The sequence below is a fragment of the Callorhinus ursinus genome, unplaced genomic scaffold, assembly GCF_003265705.2.
Source record: "Callorhinus ursinus isolate GAN/ISIS: 27379988/994484 unplaced genomic scaffold, GSC_fseal_2.0 scaffold16, whole genome shotgun sequence".
NCBI lineage: Eukaryota > Metazoa > Chordata > Mammalia > Carnivora > Otariidae > Callorhinus > Callorhinus ursinus.
Genome location: NW_027397078.1, coordinates 35,120,158 through 35,138,875, shown reverse-complemented (window position 1 = coordinate 35,138,875; position 18,718 = coordinate 35,120,158). Strand labels below are relative to the sequence as shown.

The following is an 18,718-nucleotide window of genomic DNA, read 5'->3' as shown; positions in this document are numbered from 1 at the left end:
TGAGCGGGAAGGGCACTAGCATTAATACTAATAACTTTCCACTAACCTGACAGTAGCATTTAATGCTTCATTGCAGAGAAAATCAGAGCCACCAACAATATCTCTATTTTTGAGGTACAGTGTGATGATGAGCTGGCCCAACAAAGGGAAACAACACATTCTTTTCCCAAGAAAGGTTTGCGATGGAAAAAAAAAGTCATCTGAATTAAACACCGTGCTTAGTGATATACTAGTTTTGCATTCTAGTACAAGCTGCCTGTCTCAGGTTGGACCAGTGACACAATCTCTGTCACTTCATTCTTGGCGTACAAAAAGATGGTCACTGAGGCAGCCAAGAAGCATGTATGGGAGGCATAAGGGAATCAATGAATTGTCCAGGGATGAGCGATGAGGTTTGCACTTAGGGAAAAAGCTCAGGTAAGCGTGACCACCTGGTGGGGCATAGTGTGTGAAGGGAACACTGCTGGTATTTAACATATATACAGGATAAACACTCAAGAAATACTTAGACTTCAGAAACCTCATAGGCAGGCAAGACAAATATACACTGAAGGACATAATTGTAGGAGAAAGTGGGGAGCTGAGGGAGAGAATAGAATTGTGGGAGAAACAAGGAATTGTGGGAAAGAATGGAGACTTGTGGGAGAGGGAATAGCGAGAGAGAACAAAGGATTGTGGGATCAATGGAGGATCTTGGGATTGAATGGGGAATTGGAGGAAGGAACTTGAGGATTGTGGGAGAGAAGGGAGGATTATGGGAAGGAATAGGGAACTTTGAGAGTAAACAGACCTTTGCAGGTGACAAGAAAACATAGTGGGAGATACAACATACTGTGGAAGAGATATGACATACTGTGGCCCTCTGGGCTCCATCTCTCTAGTAGGGCCATGCTCTTGAGTTTTGGCCTTGCCATGTGGGCTTCCTCCTGACCGGTCACCTAACCAAAGCCCTTCTGTGCTCCCCCCACCCCTTTCAGGTCCTCTCCTACCAGGGCCGTTCCCCTGCCAGTCCGCAGAAGCCTATATGGCCACCCACCTGCCCAGCCTGTTCTTGTTCGATCTGGGAAGTTGTCGTTTTTGTTTTCTGGCTAGGAGTGACAAAAAATGCAATCTTAATTCAAAACACCTTGCTATCCCAACACTCAACCTTTTCAGTACTCCCAGTATATGATTAGGATTGGTCATGGCCCTGAGAAATGGGAAAACGAACAAAATATAGTCCCTGCCCTACACTAACTTTCAAGGTCGTAGGACACAAAAGTAAATCATGTTGGCAATTGATGCCTGTAATGCTATCGGAACACAGGCCAAGGCAAGAATCTAAGGTAATTAAATTTGACAAGTCAATTATGAGACGCTACAGCAAAAGCAAAATGAAGGAAAGGTTTCTCAAAGGAGGTAATTGAGATAGACCTGGGACAATAGCACAGATATTTAAAGGTGAAAAAAAAAATGAAGGGGCACCTGGCTGGCTCAGTTGGTGGAGCATGTGACTCTTGATCTTCGGGTTATAAGTTCGAGGCCCACGTTGGGTGCAGAGATTACTAAGAAATTTTTTTTTGGAAAATTAAAAAAGAAATGAAAGCTCATGGTATCGAATTCAAGGAAGCAGTGAGAAAACAAACACAGACAACAAAGGGCAGAGGTGAGACACGGCCCAGGGGCAGGGACTGGCAGGTAGGATGGCTCAGGAGGATGGGGGAGGGGGCATCGGGGTAGATGCATCTGAAAAGCCAAGTGGGCTTCAGATCCTAAGAGGCCAGGGAGTTTGGATTCCCTGACATGGGCCCCGGGGTGCTGACGAAGATTTCAGTGTGGTGATGACTCCACTGTAAATGCCAAGGAGTTCAGGACGGAAGGAAGGCACAGCATTCCGGGACCAAGACCTGGCAGCCACAGTGCCCCGAACAACCATGGCAGCACCCGGGAGGCTCTGGAGGCGGGAAGGAAAGGGGACAAGGTTTGGCTTGGAGCACGTGAGTGGGTTCCAGGGCCACAAGGAAAATGTGAGCATTTCCACTGCCTTGTGCCTCGCTGTCCTGCAGGGTGCTCCACCTTTTTGTGTCTCCAGTGGGCCTCCTTGCATTCCTTTTCCTCCTGCCCCTTCTTCTGTACCCCATGGACAGATTAGGAGTGTTTCGTCCACTCAGTTTTCCCAACTGGAAGTCTCTGTGGTCCTTGACTGCTTTATCTTCCTCACCTGCCATAATCAATGGCTAGGAAGCTCTGTCAATTCTGACTCCTAAAGGTCTCTCAAATGTGTCCCCACTTCTCCACACCAACTGTCATCATCATCTCTGAGACACTACCATGTCCTCCCTGACTGATTAGAACTGGCTCATGGCTGGTGTCTTGGCGACAGTCTCTCCCACACGCATGTGCTGTGTTGGTCCTGCAAACACGTTTGAGTGTGTCTCTCTTTGCTTGAAAGCCTTAACTGGCCTGTCATTGGGCACCAAATGAAAACCAAACTCCTTGGCAGAGTCTGTAAAAGCATTTATCATGTGGTGCAACTTGCTTTCCCCTCTCCCTGCCACCCCTCCACACCATCCCATGCTTCAGCTATCCCCAAACCATAGATCTTCTGCTCTATGGCTTTTTTTTAAACTTTTATTTAAAAAGACTTTATCTTTTTATTTATTTGAGGGAGAGAGAGTGCGCTCCTTGCGCACAAGGGAGAGCAAGAATCCTAAGCAGGCTTCGCACTGAGCATGGATCCCGATGCGGGGCTTGGTCCTTCGACCCAGAATTCACGACTCGAGCTGAAACCAAGAGTCGACACTCAACCGACTGAGCCACCCAAGCACCCCCATTCTGCTCTATGTCTTATCACAAGGTCTTCTTTGGGTTTTCTTTCTTCTCCTTCTCCCACTGTGGTCTGTCGTGCAAGACTCAACCTGAACATCAACTTCTCCAGAAACACTCACCAGTGCTCCCCAAAGGCGATATAGTACCTGCAATTTCTTTGTTCCTTTAACACATGGATCTGATAAAAATCAAAAACAGTATTGCACTTCCTTATCTGTTAGTTTCATATATTATACTTGTCAAGGAAACTTGCGTCTGGCTAAAATGGTACTCACCATACAGTAGATGTTCAATGAGTATTTATTCAAGATAAAAATCAGCTAACTTTTGGAATACCCTTGGTAGGTGCCAGAGACCACTTCGTAGTTTATAACGGAAGCTCAGTGTGAGCCTTTTGGCCTTGGAGTAAAACCTAGAGAAGTAGACATTTAAGGATATGATAAACAAAGTCAAGCTTCATCATGACAATTTATATAACAAGAAACATCTCTGTATTTACTATGTGGAGTTTGTATCTCTGGGCTTTCCCTCCGCATGTAGCAAAGTAGTTTTGGCAGTCTGGATGGCTCCCTGCCTTTACTAAAGTGAGCAAAATCAAAGCAGCTGGAAAGAAAAAGTGAGGACAGCCCTGGAGGCCCCCATATCTGAGTCTCAGGATTACCATTTTAGAAGAGGAGGCTGCCTGTTCCTCTGGGCTCGGGCAGCAGCACATTGCCTTGGGGGTAAACTAAGCCGAGTCTGCGGGGGGGGGGGGGGGGATCAGTCTGCCCTGGGCTGTTTCCCTCCTTGTACCATCTCTTTAGCCCCCAGTGAACTGCCTTGATATTTTAGATGCAGCTTAGACATTTTCATTCCATTCTTTCACTTGTGAATTCCACTCCTCAAGAACATTTGTTTCATTTTTTCCCTGAAACAACATGACTTACCAGATAATTATTAGATATTAGATAATTTATTATTATAGTTATTTATTGACTGTCTATGATGTGTCAGGTACTATTTAAGCACATAGCATGCAGTACCCTATTTAATACTCCTAATGCTCGTCATAATTTTCTGAGGAATTACTGCCATTAGGATGCTATTAGAGGCAAAGAAATACTAAGTGAGATTTCCCTAGAAGATCCCATCCCATCCTCAGCTCACTTGACTTGAGACTGAGATGAGCAGTCCTGTGTTCAGATGCCATTAACGCTTCCTTGGGGTTATCGTGACCTCTCTTGAATAGAAACCCAATTTCTAATGCTTAGGTCATTTGTTGCCTAGCTCCTATTAAGCTTAGCAATTGTTGAAGAACTTGAAGAACTTTCTTAATATAAAATCTTAATTTAACAAAAAATGTTTAATAAATTAAAAAAAAAACTTATAATCAGAGGCGTCCGGGTGGCTCAGCCAGTTAAGCGTCTGCTTTCGGCTCAGGTCATAATCTCAGGGTCCTGGGGTAGAGCCCCACATAGGGCTCCCTACTCAGCGGGCAGTCAGCTTCTGCCCCACCCCCCCCTGCTCGTGCTCTCCCCCTTTTGCCCTCTCTCTCCCAAATAAAAAAAAAAAAACTTTTAAAAAAAAAAAAACACAAACTTTGATTCTTATTTTTCCGCTAGGTGTTTTAGAAGCAAGCAGTACATCCAAATCTATACAAACTCAAAATTTCTAGCAAAATGTATAATTTAATATGATTATTAGGTGTAGCTGTTGGATACACCCTGTGCAAGGGCCAAGCATTAGGTTACGACTGCAAGCTGGTGAATGGAATGCATAGTGTAGATGCCTTTTAGTCGAAGCTTTCAAACAGCCCCAGTGGAATAAACTGGTGGATGTTCAAGAAGGGAAGGAGCTACAGGGCCCCAGTAGGGTCATTAGGAGGGGAGAGGCATGTGTCTCCTCAACTGCATTTGTTGGAATCAACTCATTGATTCCCAAGAGTATGGGAATGCCAACATGTAGGCTCTTCTAATGAATTTAAATCTTGTTGCTCAATGTTAAACAGTGAAATGTTAATTCAAGAAGAATCTTTAGGGGCACCTGGGTGGCAGAAGCATCTGCCTTCTGCTCAGGTCATGGTCCCAGGGTCCTGGGATCAAGCCCCACATTGGGCTCCCTGCTCAGCGGGAAGCCTGTTTCTCCCTCTCCCACTCCCCCTGCTTGCGTTCCCTCTCTCGCTGTGTATCTCTCTGTCAAATAAATAAAATCTTTAAAAAAAAAAAGAAGAAGAATCTTTTTTTTTTTAAAGATTTTATTTATTTATTTGAGAGAGAGAGAATGAGAGAGAGAGAGCACATCAGAGGGGATAGGGTCAGAGGGAGAAGCAGACTCCCTGCCGAGCAGGGAGCCCGATGCGGGACTCGATCCTGGGACTCCAGGATCATGACCTGAGCCGAAGGCAGTCGCTTAACCAACTGAGCCACCCAGGCGCGCCAAGAAGAATCTTTAAAGGGAATAAAATGAGTATATAATTTACATTAAAAATGAAAGTAAGGTCCTTTCCCATAAGCTTTAAATAAAGAAATAAAATGAAAGTTTGGTTTTCAGCAGGTCAGATAAAGTAGATGGAGGAGGGTACAATTAATCGGTTATAATAACAATGACATATTGAGATTTAATTGGAAAGAAAAAGCATAGGTTTGCTTTATTTCTCATTAACCATCTCAATTAGAAGATAAGCGAACTTGTAACAGTAAATTCAGAATATAGGACATAGATTATAATGTTATAGAATGTTTGACTATGAATATATATATGCATATATATGCTTATATATGTAAGATCGATTTGTCATTTTAACCAGTATCCGTAGATGTTTCCCGAAACATCACAATGTTTCGGGAAATGTTATTTAGTCCTTTATTATTTGGATTAATGGAAATTGCCCAAATAAGGGAAACAAGAGTTAAAAAGGAAAATAGAGTACGGAATTTGTCAGTTGATAAGGTGATGATGGCAATATGGGGGGGACCCCTCATAAAAATGGAGCTTTGAAAGGCCAAAATGCCACGGTAACCATGAAGGAAAAGCAGATTTTAGACACAGAGCAGACTAAAGTCAAAGGAAAACTTCCTTTGCACCAGCAGTCTAAAAGGTTAAGAGCAAAGTCTGCATTCATTTCAATGTCAATCTAACGTGTCCAACTTGAGGACTTTCCAAGGTAGACTGTGTACTCGTAAGAAGAAGCTTCTGTGCAGCAGTCAAGACTGATCCTGATTGTGGTACCTAAGCTGGTACAGAGAAATTCACTACACATACAAACAACTAAGAGGTTTTATTATCTTAGGACCTTTATAAAGGAAGATATAGATTGTATTGGCACAGGCTTACAATAACACAGTGGTTTTCAACCACAGGTGATTTTTCTCCCCTCCAGACATTAGGCAATAAGATAATAAAGGTAATAAAAAGTATGAAAATAAGTTGGTGATGAGCCCGTGGAGGTATAGAGTTCCCATCAGTGTTCCTTACAAGTGGAGACAGAGCAGCTTCACTGGCTGCCTCTGCCCGGTGCAGCTGTTGGCAGGTAGCCCCTCCCATCCCTCATTCACTCTCTGGAGGTGGAAGGCACCCTGGGAAAATTTTTATTTTACAATCAATTATTTTTTTTAAAGATTTTATTTATTTATTTGACAGAGAGGGAGACACAGCGAGAGAGGGAACACAAGCCGGGGGAGCGGGAGAGGGAGAAGCAGGCTTCCCGCCGAGCAGGGAGCCCGATGCGGGGCTCGATCCCAGGACCCCGGGATCATGACCTGAGCCGAAGGCAGACGCTTAACGACTGAGCCACCCAGGCGCCCCTATTTTACAGTCAATTATAAAACATAGATTCCTTGTGCATGAGTTTGAATTTTGAGTTGATGTGTGTCATGTGGCATGAATTATTTATGACGAAGACATGATACAATCTATTGTAGAACAATATGCCACAGAGAACCTTATTAATTGGGTGACTATCAATAAAATATGAACATTGTAGGTCAGATCTGACTCTGCCATTTTACCAATTAGTTACAGCCCGATGAAAAATTGTGGGTAAAGATGATTAGAACCTAGAAATTATAAAGCATGACTGATGAGGAAAAGTTCTATGCGTACCCTGTCTTAAAGATAACTCCTCAGTGGGAAGCTGGTGTCATAAGGATTTTTCACCGCCTTTATGCACCGAGGGAGCATCATATGTACTTTTAACTTCCTGAGACTCAGCTGTATTTAGTGAGGAGTCGGGTGGGTGGAGGAGGGGAGGACAGATGTGGGTGACGTCGTCCCAGCGATCCTGCTGGCCGGCGGTCCACCAGTTAGCCCACGCCCACTGTCAGGCAGGGAAGTGGAGCATTCCGTGAGTTGGCGAAGCCTCTAGAAAGACTATGTGAATGGCCTTCAAGGTTCTTCCACCATTGACAGAGAGCTAAGCGAGTTCTCTTGAGGCAGACAAGTGGCCCCAGGGACACACTGACCAGGGAAGAGTTAGAATCCTGAAATTGACCTCGGGGGCCAATGGTAGTGGCAGACCGCCAAAAGTCTGATGTGGAGATCTTCATAAAGGTGCTGAAGTGTCTTAGGCAGCAAAACATTTAAAGGATTTAATGATTGACATCTCTCCGTAGTTCTTTATAGAGTCATCTTTGCAATTCCTGCACAGGGTTACTAGACAAAGCCGTAATGACTGTATCTTCTGGGCTGTTCTAAGAAGTTCCAAGAGTGACTAGATGCAAAATTGAGTCCCTAGTAGCCACCTGAGTTGGGTTTCCATTTTAGAGTTTTGCAGGAAATTTGGGTCATTCATTTTACAAACTTAGTCTGTGCTTCAAAAAATCCCCCAAAAGCCTGACCCAAGAGAAGTTCCACTGATAATGTGTCAGCGTGGGTTCTAAATTGACATTGGCTCTTTTTACAGAAATTCTTGGCACAACCAGAAATGCTGATTATATTTCTTGTTGGTCTCAAAAAGCTTTCCTTATGTGCTTTCTGTTTCGTCTGAAGATTTTCCAAACCCAATGTTTCTACTGATTATTCTCTTCTTATCCTTTTATTTTCCTCTGTGAAATGTGAGATTCTTGGGCAAGGTTTGCAGTCTCCAGTCCCCACACCCCACCCAGCTCCCAGCGCAGGGCTTTGCTGTGTGTGGTCAGTATGTAGGAAAAGAGGAAGGAATGCATATTCATTACAAGGTTGCAGACTGAATATAACCAATGATCCTTTTCTGTTTTTTTTCTTTTATTATGCCCACAAAAATCAATGTCTTTTAAAGCTTTATTTTATTAAAATTAACCAAAAACAGAATACCATCTGACCAATTGACTTCTTCACTTGCTCAAATCGCCCACTGCCTAATTGATTAAACAATTAATCTGAATATTTACTTGCTGGATGGAATTCCAGTAACCCCAAAAGGCTGTCCATAGGAGTATGGTACAAGTAGCAACAGAAGTTTGAAAATAGGAGCTGACCCTCCGTTCTATTCTGTTCACGTAATTATTATGAGGAAGTCACTCTAATTATAACTACTATGGCACACACATAGTTGCAGAATGTTCAGATGTTACGGTCTTCCAAGCAGGAAAATACAGTGTTTTCTCAAGACTTCTTGGACGAGCTGTCCTTTTTTTATGGGCCTAGAAAGCTATGGATGGTTCCTATAGGCATAAATGAGTATAGTAGGGAGGGAGCACCCATTGCCCAAGCCACTGCAAAAACAAAGGCCCCCGAGTGGGAAAGTGAGCAGGGTATGCTTTTGCAATGGTGAGAATTTGTCCGAAAGAACACAAACGTGGATGGCAGAGATGGGCCACAAAAGCTGGACAGTAAATGAAATGCAGTAGTAGAAGCTTTTGAATGTTAGAATGAGAAGACAATTTTTATTTAGAAAGCCAATGAGAAACCATTGGTAATTGATGTGCTGTGGAGTCCTATAATGGAAACCTGGCTATGAGGATAGTAAATTTGGCTGTTTGTGCAAGAACCAATGATGGGCAAGAGCCTGGGAGTCAGAGACCAATAAAAGGCCACTGCAGGCTTTATCCATCATAGCCCTGAACTGTAAACAACTTCGATGTCCATCAGCGGTAAAATAAATACATTGTCATATAGTGGCCTGTGGTATAAACATACCACGATGAAAAAAGAACGCGTCACCGCTACACGCCATAACTTGGATGAATCTCGTAGACCAGTGTTGAGCAAAGAAGTCATCACACATCATTCCATCTGTATGAAATTTAAAAATAGGCCAAACTACTCTCTAGTGTGAGCCATCAGAATAGTGTTTACCTTTGAGAGGGGTATTGACAGAGAAAACATGTGAGGAGGTCTTCTCAGGTACCGGAAGTAGTCTGTGTACATGAGTGCATCCATATGTAAAAATGCATCAAACGGCACAGTCAGAATCTGTGCACTTTGCTACGTGTGTGCTGTCTGGCAATGAAACGATCAAACCTAGAATAAAAGAAAGATAAGAGAAATGATGAAGAAAACCAGTTTAACAGTTTTGTGGAAGGGCAAAGGGCCTGGAGTTGAGGCCAATGGGCATGAGAGCTAAACGATACAGCACTTAGGAGGCAGACAGAGCCCTGGGCTTGCCAAACCCTTGGAATGAGGACTCAGGGAAGGGCGAGGAGTTAAAGCAGGCTCTGAAGTTTTCAGGGGCAGGTCAGTAAGGCTGTGTGTGTCTGTCTGTGTCTCCGTGTGTGTGTGCACATGTGCACTTGTGCATGCACGCCTACCTGCATGTTACCATAGTAACTAAAAATGCGGGATGACCAAGGTGTTAGGTACCATATAGTCAGGGTGACCTTTTGATTTTCAATGCCTCCACAAGCCTTGGCAGAGTTTACCTTGGCTCAGAGGTCCTAGCATATCCTGGCATGCTTTTGTTCCCTTTGTTCATACCTATAGAAATACAAGGACTCCCTGGTGGTCCTTCACATTCTATGATCCTCTGCATCTCATTACCATTCACCTTGTGTTCTGTATGGAGCCACCCTTCACTCTGGGTAAGTTAAAAGTAGTCTCACTAAGGTTACCGTAAGGCTACACAGAGACCGCGCTAGATCCAGAAGATTTTGCAGCCTGCAGTTATAGGAAGCTTTGACTTTTCAGGGTCCTTATGACCGAGAAATTTTGATGCTCCAGTTTGCAAAGGATACTAGGATTCTGTTTGGGCAACCACAGAAAGAGGTCATGAATATGCGCTGCTTGTTCCTGTCTGTTCATTTCTATGTGTACAGCTGGGCCCCAGAGAAATGGGTATTGGGCTTCACACATGGCCAATTAGCTGTGTTTGGGGCCTGTGAGTGTGAATTGAACAGTAAGTTTTTGAAGAAGCGACTGCCCTGGCAGGAGTTGGGGGCTCTCTGATGAACCAGCAGAGTGCCATGCCAGACGCCAGAGGATGGATGACAAAGACACCAGGCTTTCACAGGAAGGCAGTCACATTCAGAAACAATTGGGAACGACTTGTGCTCTTTAGAGAAATGCTCTGATTCTGGCTCACCAATGCAGTCGAGGTGGCCCGGCTGCCCTGTTCGCATTTGATAAGGAAGCGAGATGGAATAGGTTTAATCACATGAAGATAAGTGTTTTGTTTTAATAGAAGTCTTTATTCAGTAACTGCCTAGCTAAGTCTACAAAGCCAGCTTTGTTGGTGTCTACTAGCTGCTCAATGGGCTTTTTACCCCCGGCTGTCCAACATCCCTCCCTGGATTCTGTCTAGAGCCACCTTTTCCTGTAAGACCACATAGTCAATATGTTTGGCTTTGAGGTCTATATTGTACCTGCTCAACTCTGCTCTTCCAACATGGCGTATGCCGTAGTCGATACATAAATGAATGAGCAAGGCTGTATTCCAGGCAGACGTCATTTATAAAAATCAGTGCCTGTGAGATTTTGCTCGCGGGCTGTAGTTTGCCAACCTTGCTCTAGGAGCATGCTCGGAGAGTCAAGTTCTGTGAGTCACTGTATCAAGTTCTGCGTCTTCGTGCTGCTACTGAAATGTGGGAAGTTGGTCTCCATCAAGTTATCTCTGAGAGACGCTTAGAAAGTTACCTCTCATTTTTAGAGGTTAGACTTTAAACCACTGATGGAAAATGATCCCAAAATACAGTGTGGGAATTCCTGAGGCCAACTGTGTTTTTGCCTGGTAGAAGAGGAGCACCAGAAGATTTTAAAGTTTTTGAACCTTTGTCTGTACTGCTTTTTTTTTTTTTTTAAGATTATTTATTTATTTATTTATTTGACAGAGAGACACAGCCAGAGAAGCAGGGGGAGTGGGAGAGGGAGAAGCAGGTTGCCTGCTCAGCAGGGAGCCCGATGCGGGGCTGGATCTCAGGACCCCGGGATCATGACCTGAGCTGAGGGCAGATGCTTAACGACTCAGCCACCCAGGCGCCCCTGTCTGCACTACTTAATAGTAATTAAATTTGTTTTGTGAAGTGAGAAATTGTTATATCAGAACAAAATAATGTGATCATTACCTAAGCTGTGCACACCGTGATGATAGAGACCATCTTCTTCGCTAAGCCTTGTATACCTAGCTCCTTCCTAGTCATAGGTGCACAGTAAATGAATTAAGGAATGGATGTGGAATGAATTAAGGAATGGGACTTGCAGACACAATTGTCTGATGTTTTGGAATATTTATTTTGGAAGCAAATGGCTGTAATACAATTCCAGTGCACAAAACAGGCTGTCCTTGGATGATGCCTGGGAGCAGCCTTCAGGCAGGGCATCCTTACATTGTGTTGTGGTGTTCCAGATTTGCTCTGCTCTGTTGACATAGTCTTGCTGATTCCCCCCGGTGTAAGAGTTGCTGATTGGATTAGAAAGGACATCTGTGCTTGTGCAGGAGCAAAACTAACTGGTCCCTGCAGATTGGATTCTGCTCATTTGCGTTCTGAGCACTGTCCTTCCGGCCTAATGAGCTGAACAGCGTCAACATAACTCTTTACTGGTCTTAGTCCTAGTCAATCCCCACAGTAAAAGGGAAGGCAGAATGCTAAAATAAAATTCAGAAACCGCCAACAGTCCAGTTTCTTACCTTCTCTCCGATGAATAGATATCATTGTCGTTAAATGAAATCAAATAGATATCATTGTCATTAAATGAAGGTGTACCCGCATAAAATAGTATTCATAGGGAGCAAAGGAGGGACTGCTTATAAAGCTATATTATCCCCAAGCCAGTGCAACTAGGTTTATTTAATTTGAGAAGTTGGTCATAATGGGTAACTCTTTTCAACTTGAGTAGTAGCATACCCTAATATAACCAGAAATCCTTATCTGCCCAGCAGGGAAGAAGATCAATAATTAGTTTAAATTTTCTACTCTATTTCTGCTAGTAGGTAGATGTTCCTCTCTAGATTTCCTCATGCTCTATTTATCCTTTAACTTTTTTTTGTAGTCTTAAATTTTACGTCCTTATGAGTGGCATAAAGTGGAAATTTTAAAATATTCAATTTGATTTTTATCTTTTAACTTGAGCATTTATTTCATTTACATGTAATGTAATTATAGATATTTATATGCAAAGATTTAAACCCACCACCTTCTTCTGTACTTTGTATTTGTCAAGATGATTCCGTGTTCTTTGATTATTTTTTCTTGTCTTATTTTTTTTGAAGGAGGGGTGGGATCTGAGCTTACCAATGTAGGAAATTGGTTATCAATGTACAGCTGGGAAGGCTGGGCAGGGGCGTGACGGTCCACTGCCATCCATTTCCAGGGCTAGGTGATTTGGCAGGTTCTGATCCTTTTAGTGGTTACCATAGGGGGGAAAACGTGAATTGTTAGCTATCAAAGTCTGAAGTCAGTATTTTCTTTTTTTTTTAAGATTTTATTTATTTATTTGACAGAGAGAGAGAGAGAGAGAGAGAGCACAAGCGGGGGTAGCAGCAGGCAGAGGGAGAGGGAGAAGCAGGCTCCCCAAGGAGCAGGAAGCCCGATGCAGGGCTCGATCCCAGGACCCTGGGATCATGACCTGAGGTGAAGGCAGTTGCTTAACCAACTGAGCCACCCAGGTGGTCCTGAAGTTAATATTTTCATTCTTCCTGTGGACTAACAAGAATATTTAACCTCCATTTGCTCACTCTTTTCCTTATAAACATATATACCATTATTGTAACTATGTATTTTAACTTATCCCACAAAATAAGATGAATTTTGCTTGAAATACTCAGTGTTTGTTTAGAGTTACCCAAATATTTACTACTTTCTGTGTTCTTTTCTTTCTGTATCTTAGAAATTTCTTCTGGCATCTGCTTTCTTTCGCTTATTTGATGGTACATGCTTTAGAATTTCATTTTGAGTGGCTCTGTTGGTGCTTAACTATTTTCATCTGGCTAAATATGTATTTATTTTGCTTTTATTCTTGAAAGGTATTTCTGTTGTTTATATTATTCTAGGATGGGAATTATTTTCTTTCATTGCATTAAGGGTATTATTCTACTTTCTGGGAACTTCCATTGTTCTTGATAATTCTTATGTAATTCTTCTGAAGACAGTCTCTCTTTTACTCAGGTTACTTTTTATATTCCATGCATTTCTTGGTGTGCATTTTTAAAATTTTATCTTCTCTGATAATTTTGGGGGGATTTCTTGGAAATATGGACTGTTGTCTTTTTTTTTTTTTAAGATTTATTTATTCATTAGAGAGAGAGCAAGCACAAGGGAGAGTGCACACTAGTTGGCAGGCTCCCCGGGAAGCCCTATGGGGGTGGCGCTCAATCCTAGAACCTGGAGATCTGGAAGGAGATCATGACCTGAGCCAAACCAAGAGACTCTCAGTGGATCCAGCCACCCAGGCACCCCTGGACTGTTGCCTTTTATTTCAATAAAAGATTCTCAGTTACGATTTCTTCAAATATTGCCTCTGTGCAGTACTCATTTGTAAATGTAGGTCAGGTCCTCTAAGGGGATGCTGTAGATCTTTTACCAGCATGTTGCCTCTCTCTGCTACATTCTGAATAATTACATCTAATTTATATTCCAGTTCACTAATTCTTTTTTCAGCTTTGTCTGATTTTCTGTTAGAGCTGTCCACTGAGCTTTTATATTCTTATTTGTATAATTTCTAGTTGTTTCTTTTTTAAATCTGCTTCATTGCTCTGTATAGTTTACTGTTCCTTGTAGATTTCACATGATGTTTTTATTTATATGTGTGCACTTTTTTTCAGTTGCTCTCATCTAGATAGACTGACACAAACAATTAAACTTCTCATTACTGGAAGGAACCTGGATGTCCTTGCTTCAGGCATTCTTTCCCCTGTTTTAGGAGATAGCATCCTGAAATACTCGATTTCATCATCTGAATCACAGACTCAGTGCAAGTATAAATTACCTTTTAAGAGACCACGTATTTTCATAAGGTGGGCTTCCTCTACAAACTGACAATTCCCTGCCCGCATTAGACTGTGGGCCAAGAAACCATCAGCAATAATTCAATATAATTCAATATGCACCCAGGGTACAGGGGGAGAACAAAGTGAGGAAGCCCAGAGCCTTGGCAGGGATGATTCTCTGGGGGAGTGATCGATGACAGATGGATTTGATCACATGTCCCTAAAGAAAAGGGAAAGACCAAGTCTGGAAAATCTTTATAGTTTATGGGTGAGGTGGAGGAAAGAGGGACCAAAAAGAAGACTGAGAAGTACAATTTAAAAATAAGAAGGATAGCGGAGCTGCACATCCTAGGAAGTAGGGGCTGGTTTTAAACTTGAGAAAGTTAATACTGAAACAGGGAAACAGGGAATGTGATCAGGCAGTTTGGTGGTCATTGATGACCTTTGTGAGAACAATTTCAAAATTGGTAGGTGGACTTCAAAACTGCTGTGGTCAGGACTAGTAACATAATGGAGGATTTATAGTTTAAAAACTGGAGCCACGAAAAGTACTTTTGTCACTGGGTCCCGGTCTGTCTGCCCGACGCGCGGCAAAGCCAATCACTGAGGCATCAGGTATGCAGCGAGGAAAAGGGTTATTTCAGAGGCAGTCAAAGGAGGAGGCAGGAGGGCCAGCTTCAAATCTGTCTCCCTGAAAGGGAAGAGAACAATTTTTTTTTTTTTTTTATAATCACAGGGGTTGAGATTACATACATATGGATGAAAAGGGCAGGGAAGTTTATGACTATTCATGAGGAACGATGGAACATGCAGAGCGAGCAAATAAATATATGTAACTTACATCCCATGTTCACTTTGGGGTGGAGACTTACCATCAGACAAAAGCAAATTTCAGCCCCTGATGTCAGGAGGGGTTACCTTAAGGACAAGGAGAGGAGGGGCTGGGGCCAATGACAGAGAACCTTGGTAAACTGGATGGGGTCTTGGGCTCCTTACCTCAAGTGAGAAATGCAAGGCTTTGCTTGTATCATAGGCTGGAACCATTTCAGTTGACTTTGAGTGCTGGCTTCTATGGCAACAGCCAGTGGATTTATTAGTGGGGTCTGCAAAGAAACAATAGCTGATAAGGGAGAAGCAGTTCTCTCAAAAACCAGTTTTAAATTTTCTGCCAATTTCAACCTCATTAACCCTATGGGGCCTGGTTTCACATGCGAGATTGCATGGAGCTTTGGGGAACTATGGCCCGCAGGCCAAATCTAGCTGGTTGTCTGTTTTGTAAATAAAGCTTTATTGGAATGTAGCTTTGCCCATTTTTTTAACCTACTGTCTACAGAAATGTTGAGTAGCTGGAACAGATTGTCTGACACAGAAAGCTAAAAATACTTACTATCTGGCTCTTCACAGGTGTTTTGGACCCCTAAATTACACAAAAGGAGTCAAGTTCTGCTAGTTTTCTTTTTAATAGTACAGAGAAGCATGTTTCAGGCAAATTCCAAGGGAAAATTGGAGGGGAAAGGCTGAAGGTCATAGTAGGAGAGTTAGCTAAATGCAGACTATGGTTCTCAAGGAATGGGATGTGAACGCTGGGGAAAAGTTCAGCCTTGAAGGAGTTAGGATTTGCTCTAAGTCACTAAACACACAAGAGAGAAGAGAGATTTATGGATGGACCAAAACTTGAAATTGAAAAGTAGGAATGTTGAGAGGGCTCTTAACCGGTGTTCAGAGATCCTCATCTCCTTGTAATGTAAAATAGCCAGGCCGTTGAAAAATTCCATCCTTTTGAAGGAGTAAGGCTTTGTGAATTCTTTCCCCCATTTCTTTTATCTTTATAACTAGCTCCTGTTAATAATCCTGAAGAATGGATAGTTGCATTTTTTGTGTGTAAATCTATTTCCTGACTTGAGCTTTCTACTATTTTTTACTTCCGTGTTTTCCCTCTCATTGTATCCATACTCATTCCCCCAAATTTTTCAGAATTCCTCTGGCTTCAGAGGTTTAAATGGAGCTTCTCCAAAATCGATTGTAATGTGCGTGGTGAATGGTAATGAATGTAATGTCTGTAGTGTAATGTTAAGTGCAGTAAATTACAAAATGGAAATCAAGACCAAAGAATGAAACATGGCTATAAATATTGTATCGGGAAGCTATATTAAAGCTGCTGTAGGGTTCAAAGTGGGTGAATACTTCTGGAATTCACACCAACACCCGAGACATTAAAACATAACTCTCAGGATCAGAAAGCTGAAAGTGTTTAGTCAGTCAAGCAATTATTAATTGCCTCCCATCCATTGGGCATGCAGAAGCGAGTAAGTCTAAGACACTCTCTTCAATTATTTGAGAGGGAAGAAATGAAGGAAGCCATTCCACTAAAGATAATAAGAGCTGCGACAATAAGAGCACTCAGGGCTCCTTGGAAATACAAAAGATGGGCATTTGTACACCAGCTTTTAGAATTATCAAGCAGGTTTCCCGGAGAAGTTGGACCTGAATTGTTTTGAAGCTGTGCTTTGCAAATTTTAGTGCACCGAAGAATAACCTGGAGATCGGCGGGGCGGGGCGGGGGTGGGTGGGCGGGGAAGCATATCCAGACTCCTCCCAGATCTCCAAGATCAGCTTTAGGAGTAAATCTGAGGATTCCGTGTGGTTTGGGTCCGGTGGTCTGTGGCCCCTACACAGAAGCAGATGGGCTATTAAAGGATGCGTGGAGGTTATCTGGCGTTACTTGAGCTAATATCCTATTGAGCTGCTCAGAACATAAAAATCTCAATTTCAAATGGTCCTATAGTTGCTTTGGGAAAATCTGAGGTTATGAACATTCAGTGCTTATGGTTTATGTATGTTTTTATGAGTTTTTTTGTAAACTTGGCAGTAGACTTTTTGTACCTCTGTGCGTCTCTCTCTCCTCAATGTGGTGGTGGTCCACGGAAGAGACAAGTGATGGGGGAACAGCAGGATTAGAGAGGGGCTGTAATTAGTGACACAGCGAACACTGCGAAAGCGGTGGCATCTGCTACAGTTGCTAAATATAATTGCCAGAGAAAAGTTTATAAATATTCATTTAAATGTATTTCTCAAAGGCTCATGTTTGGAACCACAGCTGCTGGGTTGCCTAAAGAAACACAAATGCACCACAATTAGTGCATTCTTAAAGGAAGGAAAAAAGCTTTATCTTTAATGTGCAGGCATTTCAGTAAATACCGTGGATCAGCGATTTCTATAGCTAACATTTTGCGTGTCATATTTATTAGTCCGTGTTACTACTTATACTTTAGATATTCAGTGCTTTCTCTGATTATGGCTTTCTCAATTTAACAGTTATAAATTTAACTTGTGTCGAGTGACTAATATACTATTTAATGTCTTGTGTGATTAAGTTTTGAGTTTGCTTGCCAGAAAATTTGGCTAAAGACGGTTAAAATGAATTTCATTTTCTTTTCAAACAGCAAGCTGGAAAACTCATTTTAATATTGCAAACAACGGGATTTTTTTTTTCTTGTATAAATGGGGTTAATCTTCCCTTTTGTTGTCTTGAAATGAGTGCAGTAATATTTATTCATTGACCACTTACACCAATATGTTTCCAAATATGAATTAAATAACAACATTCCCCTGACAAATTCATAGGGTAGGGGAGGAAAAAATTCTTTTTTTCTTCTCTTTCCTAGGTTCTCTAGCTGGGCCCATGTGAATGGGACTGACAAAAGACAGATTTACAAGAGAACAACATACGAATGTATTTAATAAAAGTTTCATGCGGTACGAGAGCCTTCATAAGGAAATGAGGACTCAGAGAAAGAGTTCAATCTAAGCATTTTTTCAAAAAATGTTTATTTATTTATTAGAGAGAGAGAGAGAGAGAGAGAGAGAGAGAGGGTACAAGCAGAGGGAGCAGCAGAGGGAGAGGGAGAACCAGGCTCCCTGCTAATAAGCATGGAGCCTGACAAAGGACTTGATCCCAAGACCCCCCCCCCTTTTCTTAAGATTTTGTTTATTTGAGAGAGAGAGACAGGAGATAACGAGAGAGAGCACGAGTGGTGAGGAGAGGCAGAAGCAGGCTTCCCGCCGAGCAGGGAGCCCGATGCGGGGCTCGATCCCAGGACCCCGGGATCAGGACCTGAGCCGAAGGCAGACGCTTAAGTGACAGAGCCACCCAGGCGCATTTTAACCCTAGGTTTGTTGAGGTGTGCGACACCACTGGAAAATGTGATAGGACAAAGTCTCTGAGGTAAGAGTAGTAAAGTAGAGTAAACATGGCAAGGCTTATTCCCTCATTCCTCTCAGCATCTCTCCATTTTCAGTCATAAAGACGCTCCTTTCTTCTGGTTATTGGAACAGCAGGTTCTATTTGAGGGCATTCTGACCTCCCTCAGGGGCAAAGTAGGATGTCAGAGAGTCCTTCCTGAATCTGGTGTTTCTCAAATTCCTTCGACTTAAAATACTCAATATGCCAGGGCACCGTATTTTGAGGAGTGTGTCCTGAACCCTACCAATATCATCTCCTAATTAGAATTTGGTGGTTTTGGCAGAGGGAACAGAGGGAAGACCAAGAGGCAGTGACTCTGTGAAAACCAGCTGGTGATCCTTAGGGGGTATGCA

The 18,718-nt window shown here is 42.5% G+C and overlaps 1 protein-coding gene across 2 annotated transcripts in view; it reads left to right on the top strand.

Moving 5' to 3' along the window:
- Window positions 1-18,718, top strand: part of FRMPD4 (FERM and PDZ domain containing 4) — a 552,472-nt gene that overhangs the window by 158,128 nt on the left and 375,626 nt on the right. The window lies entirely within an intron of this gene.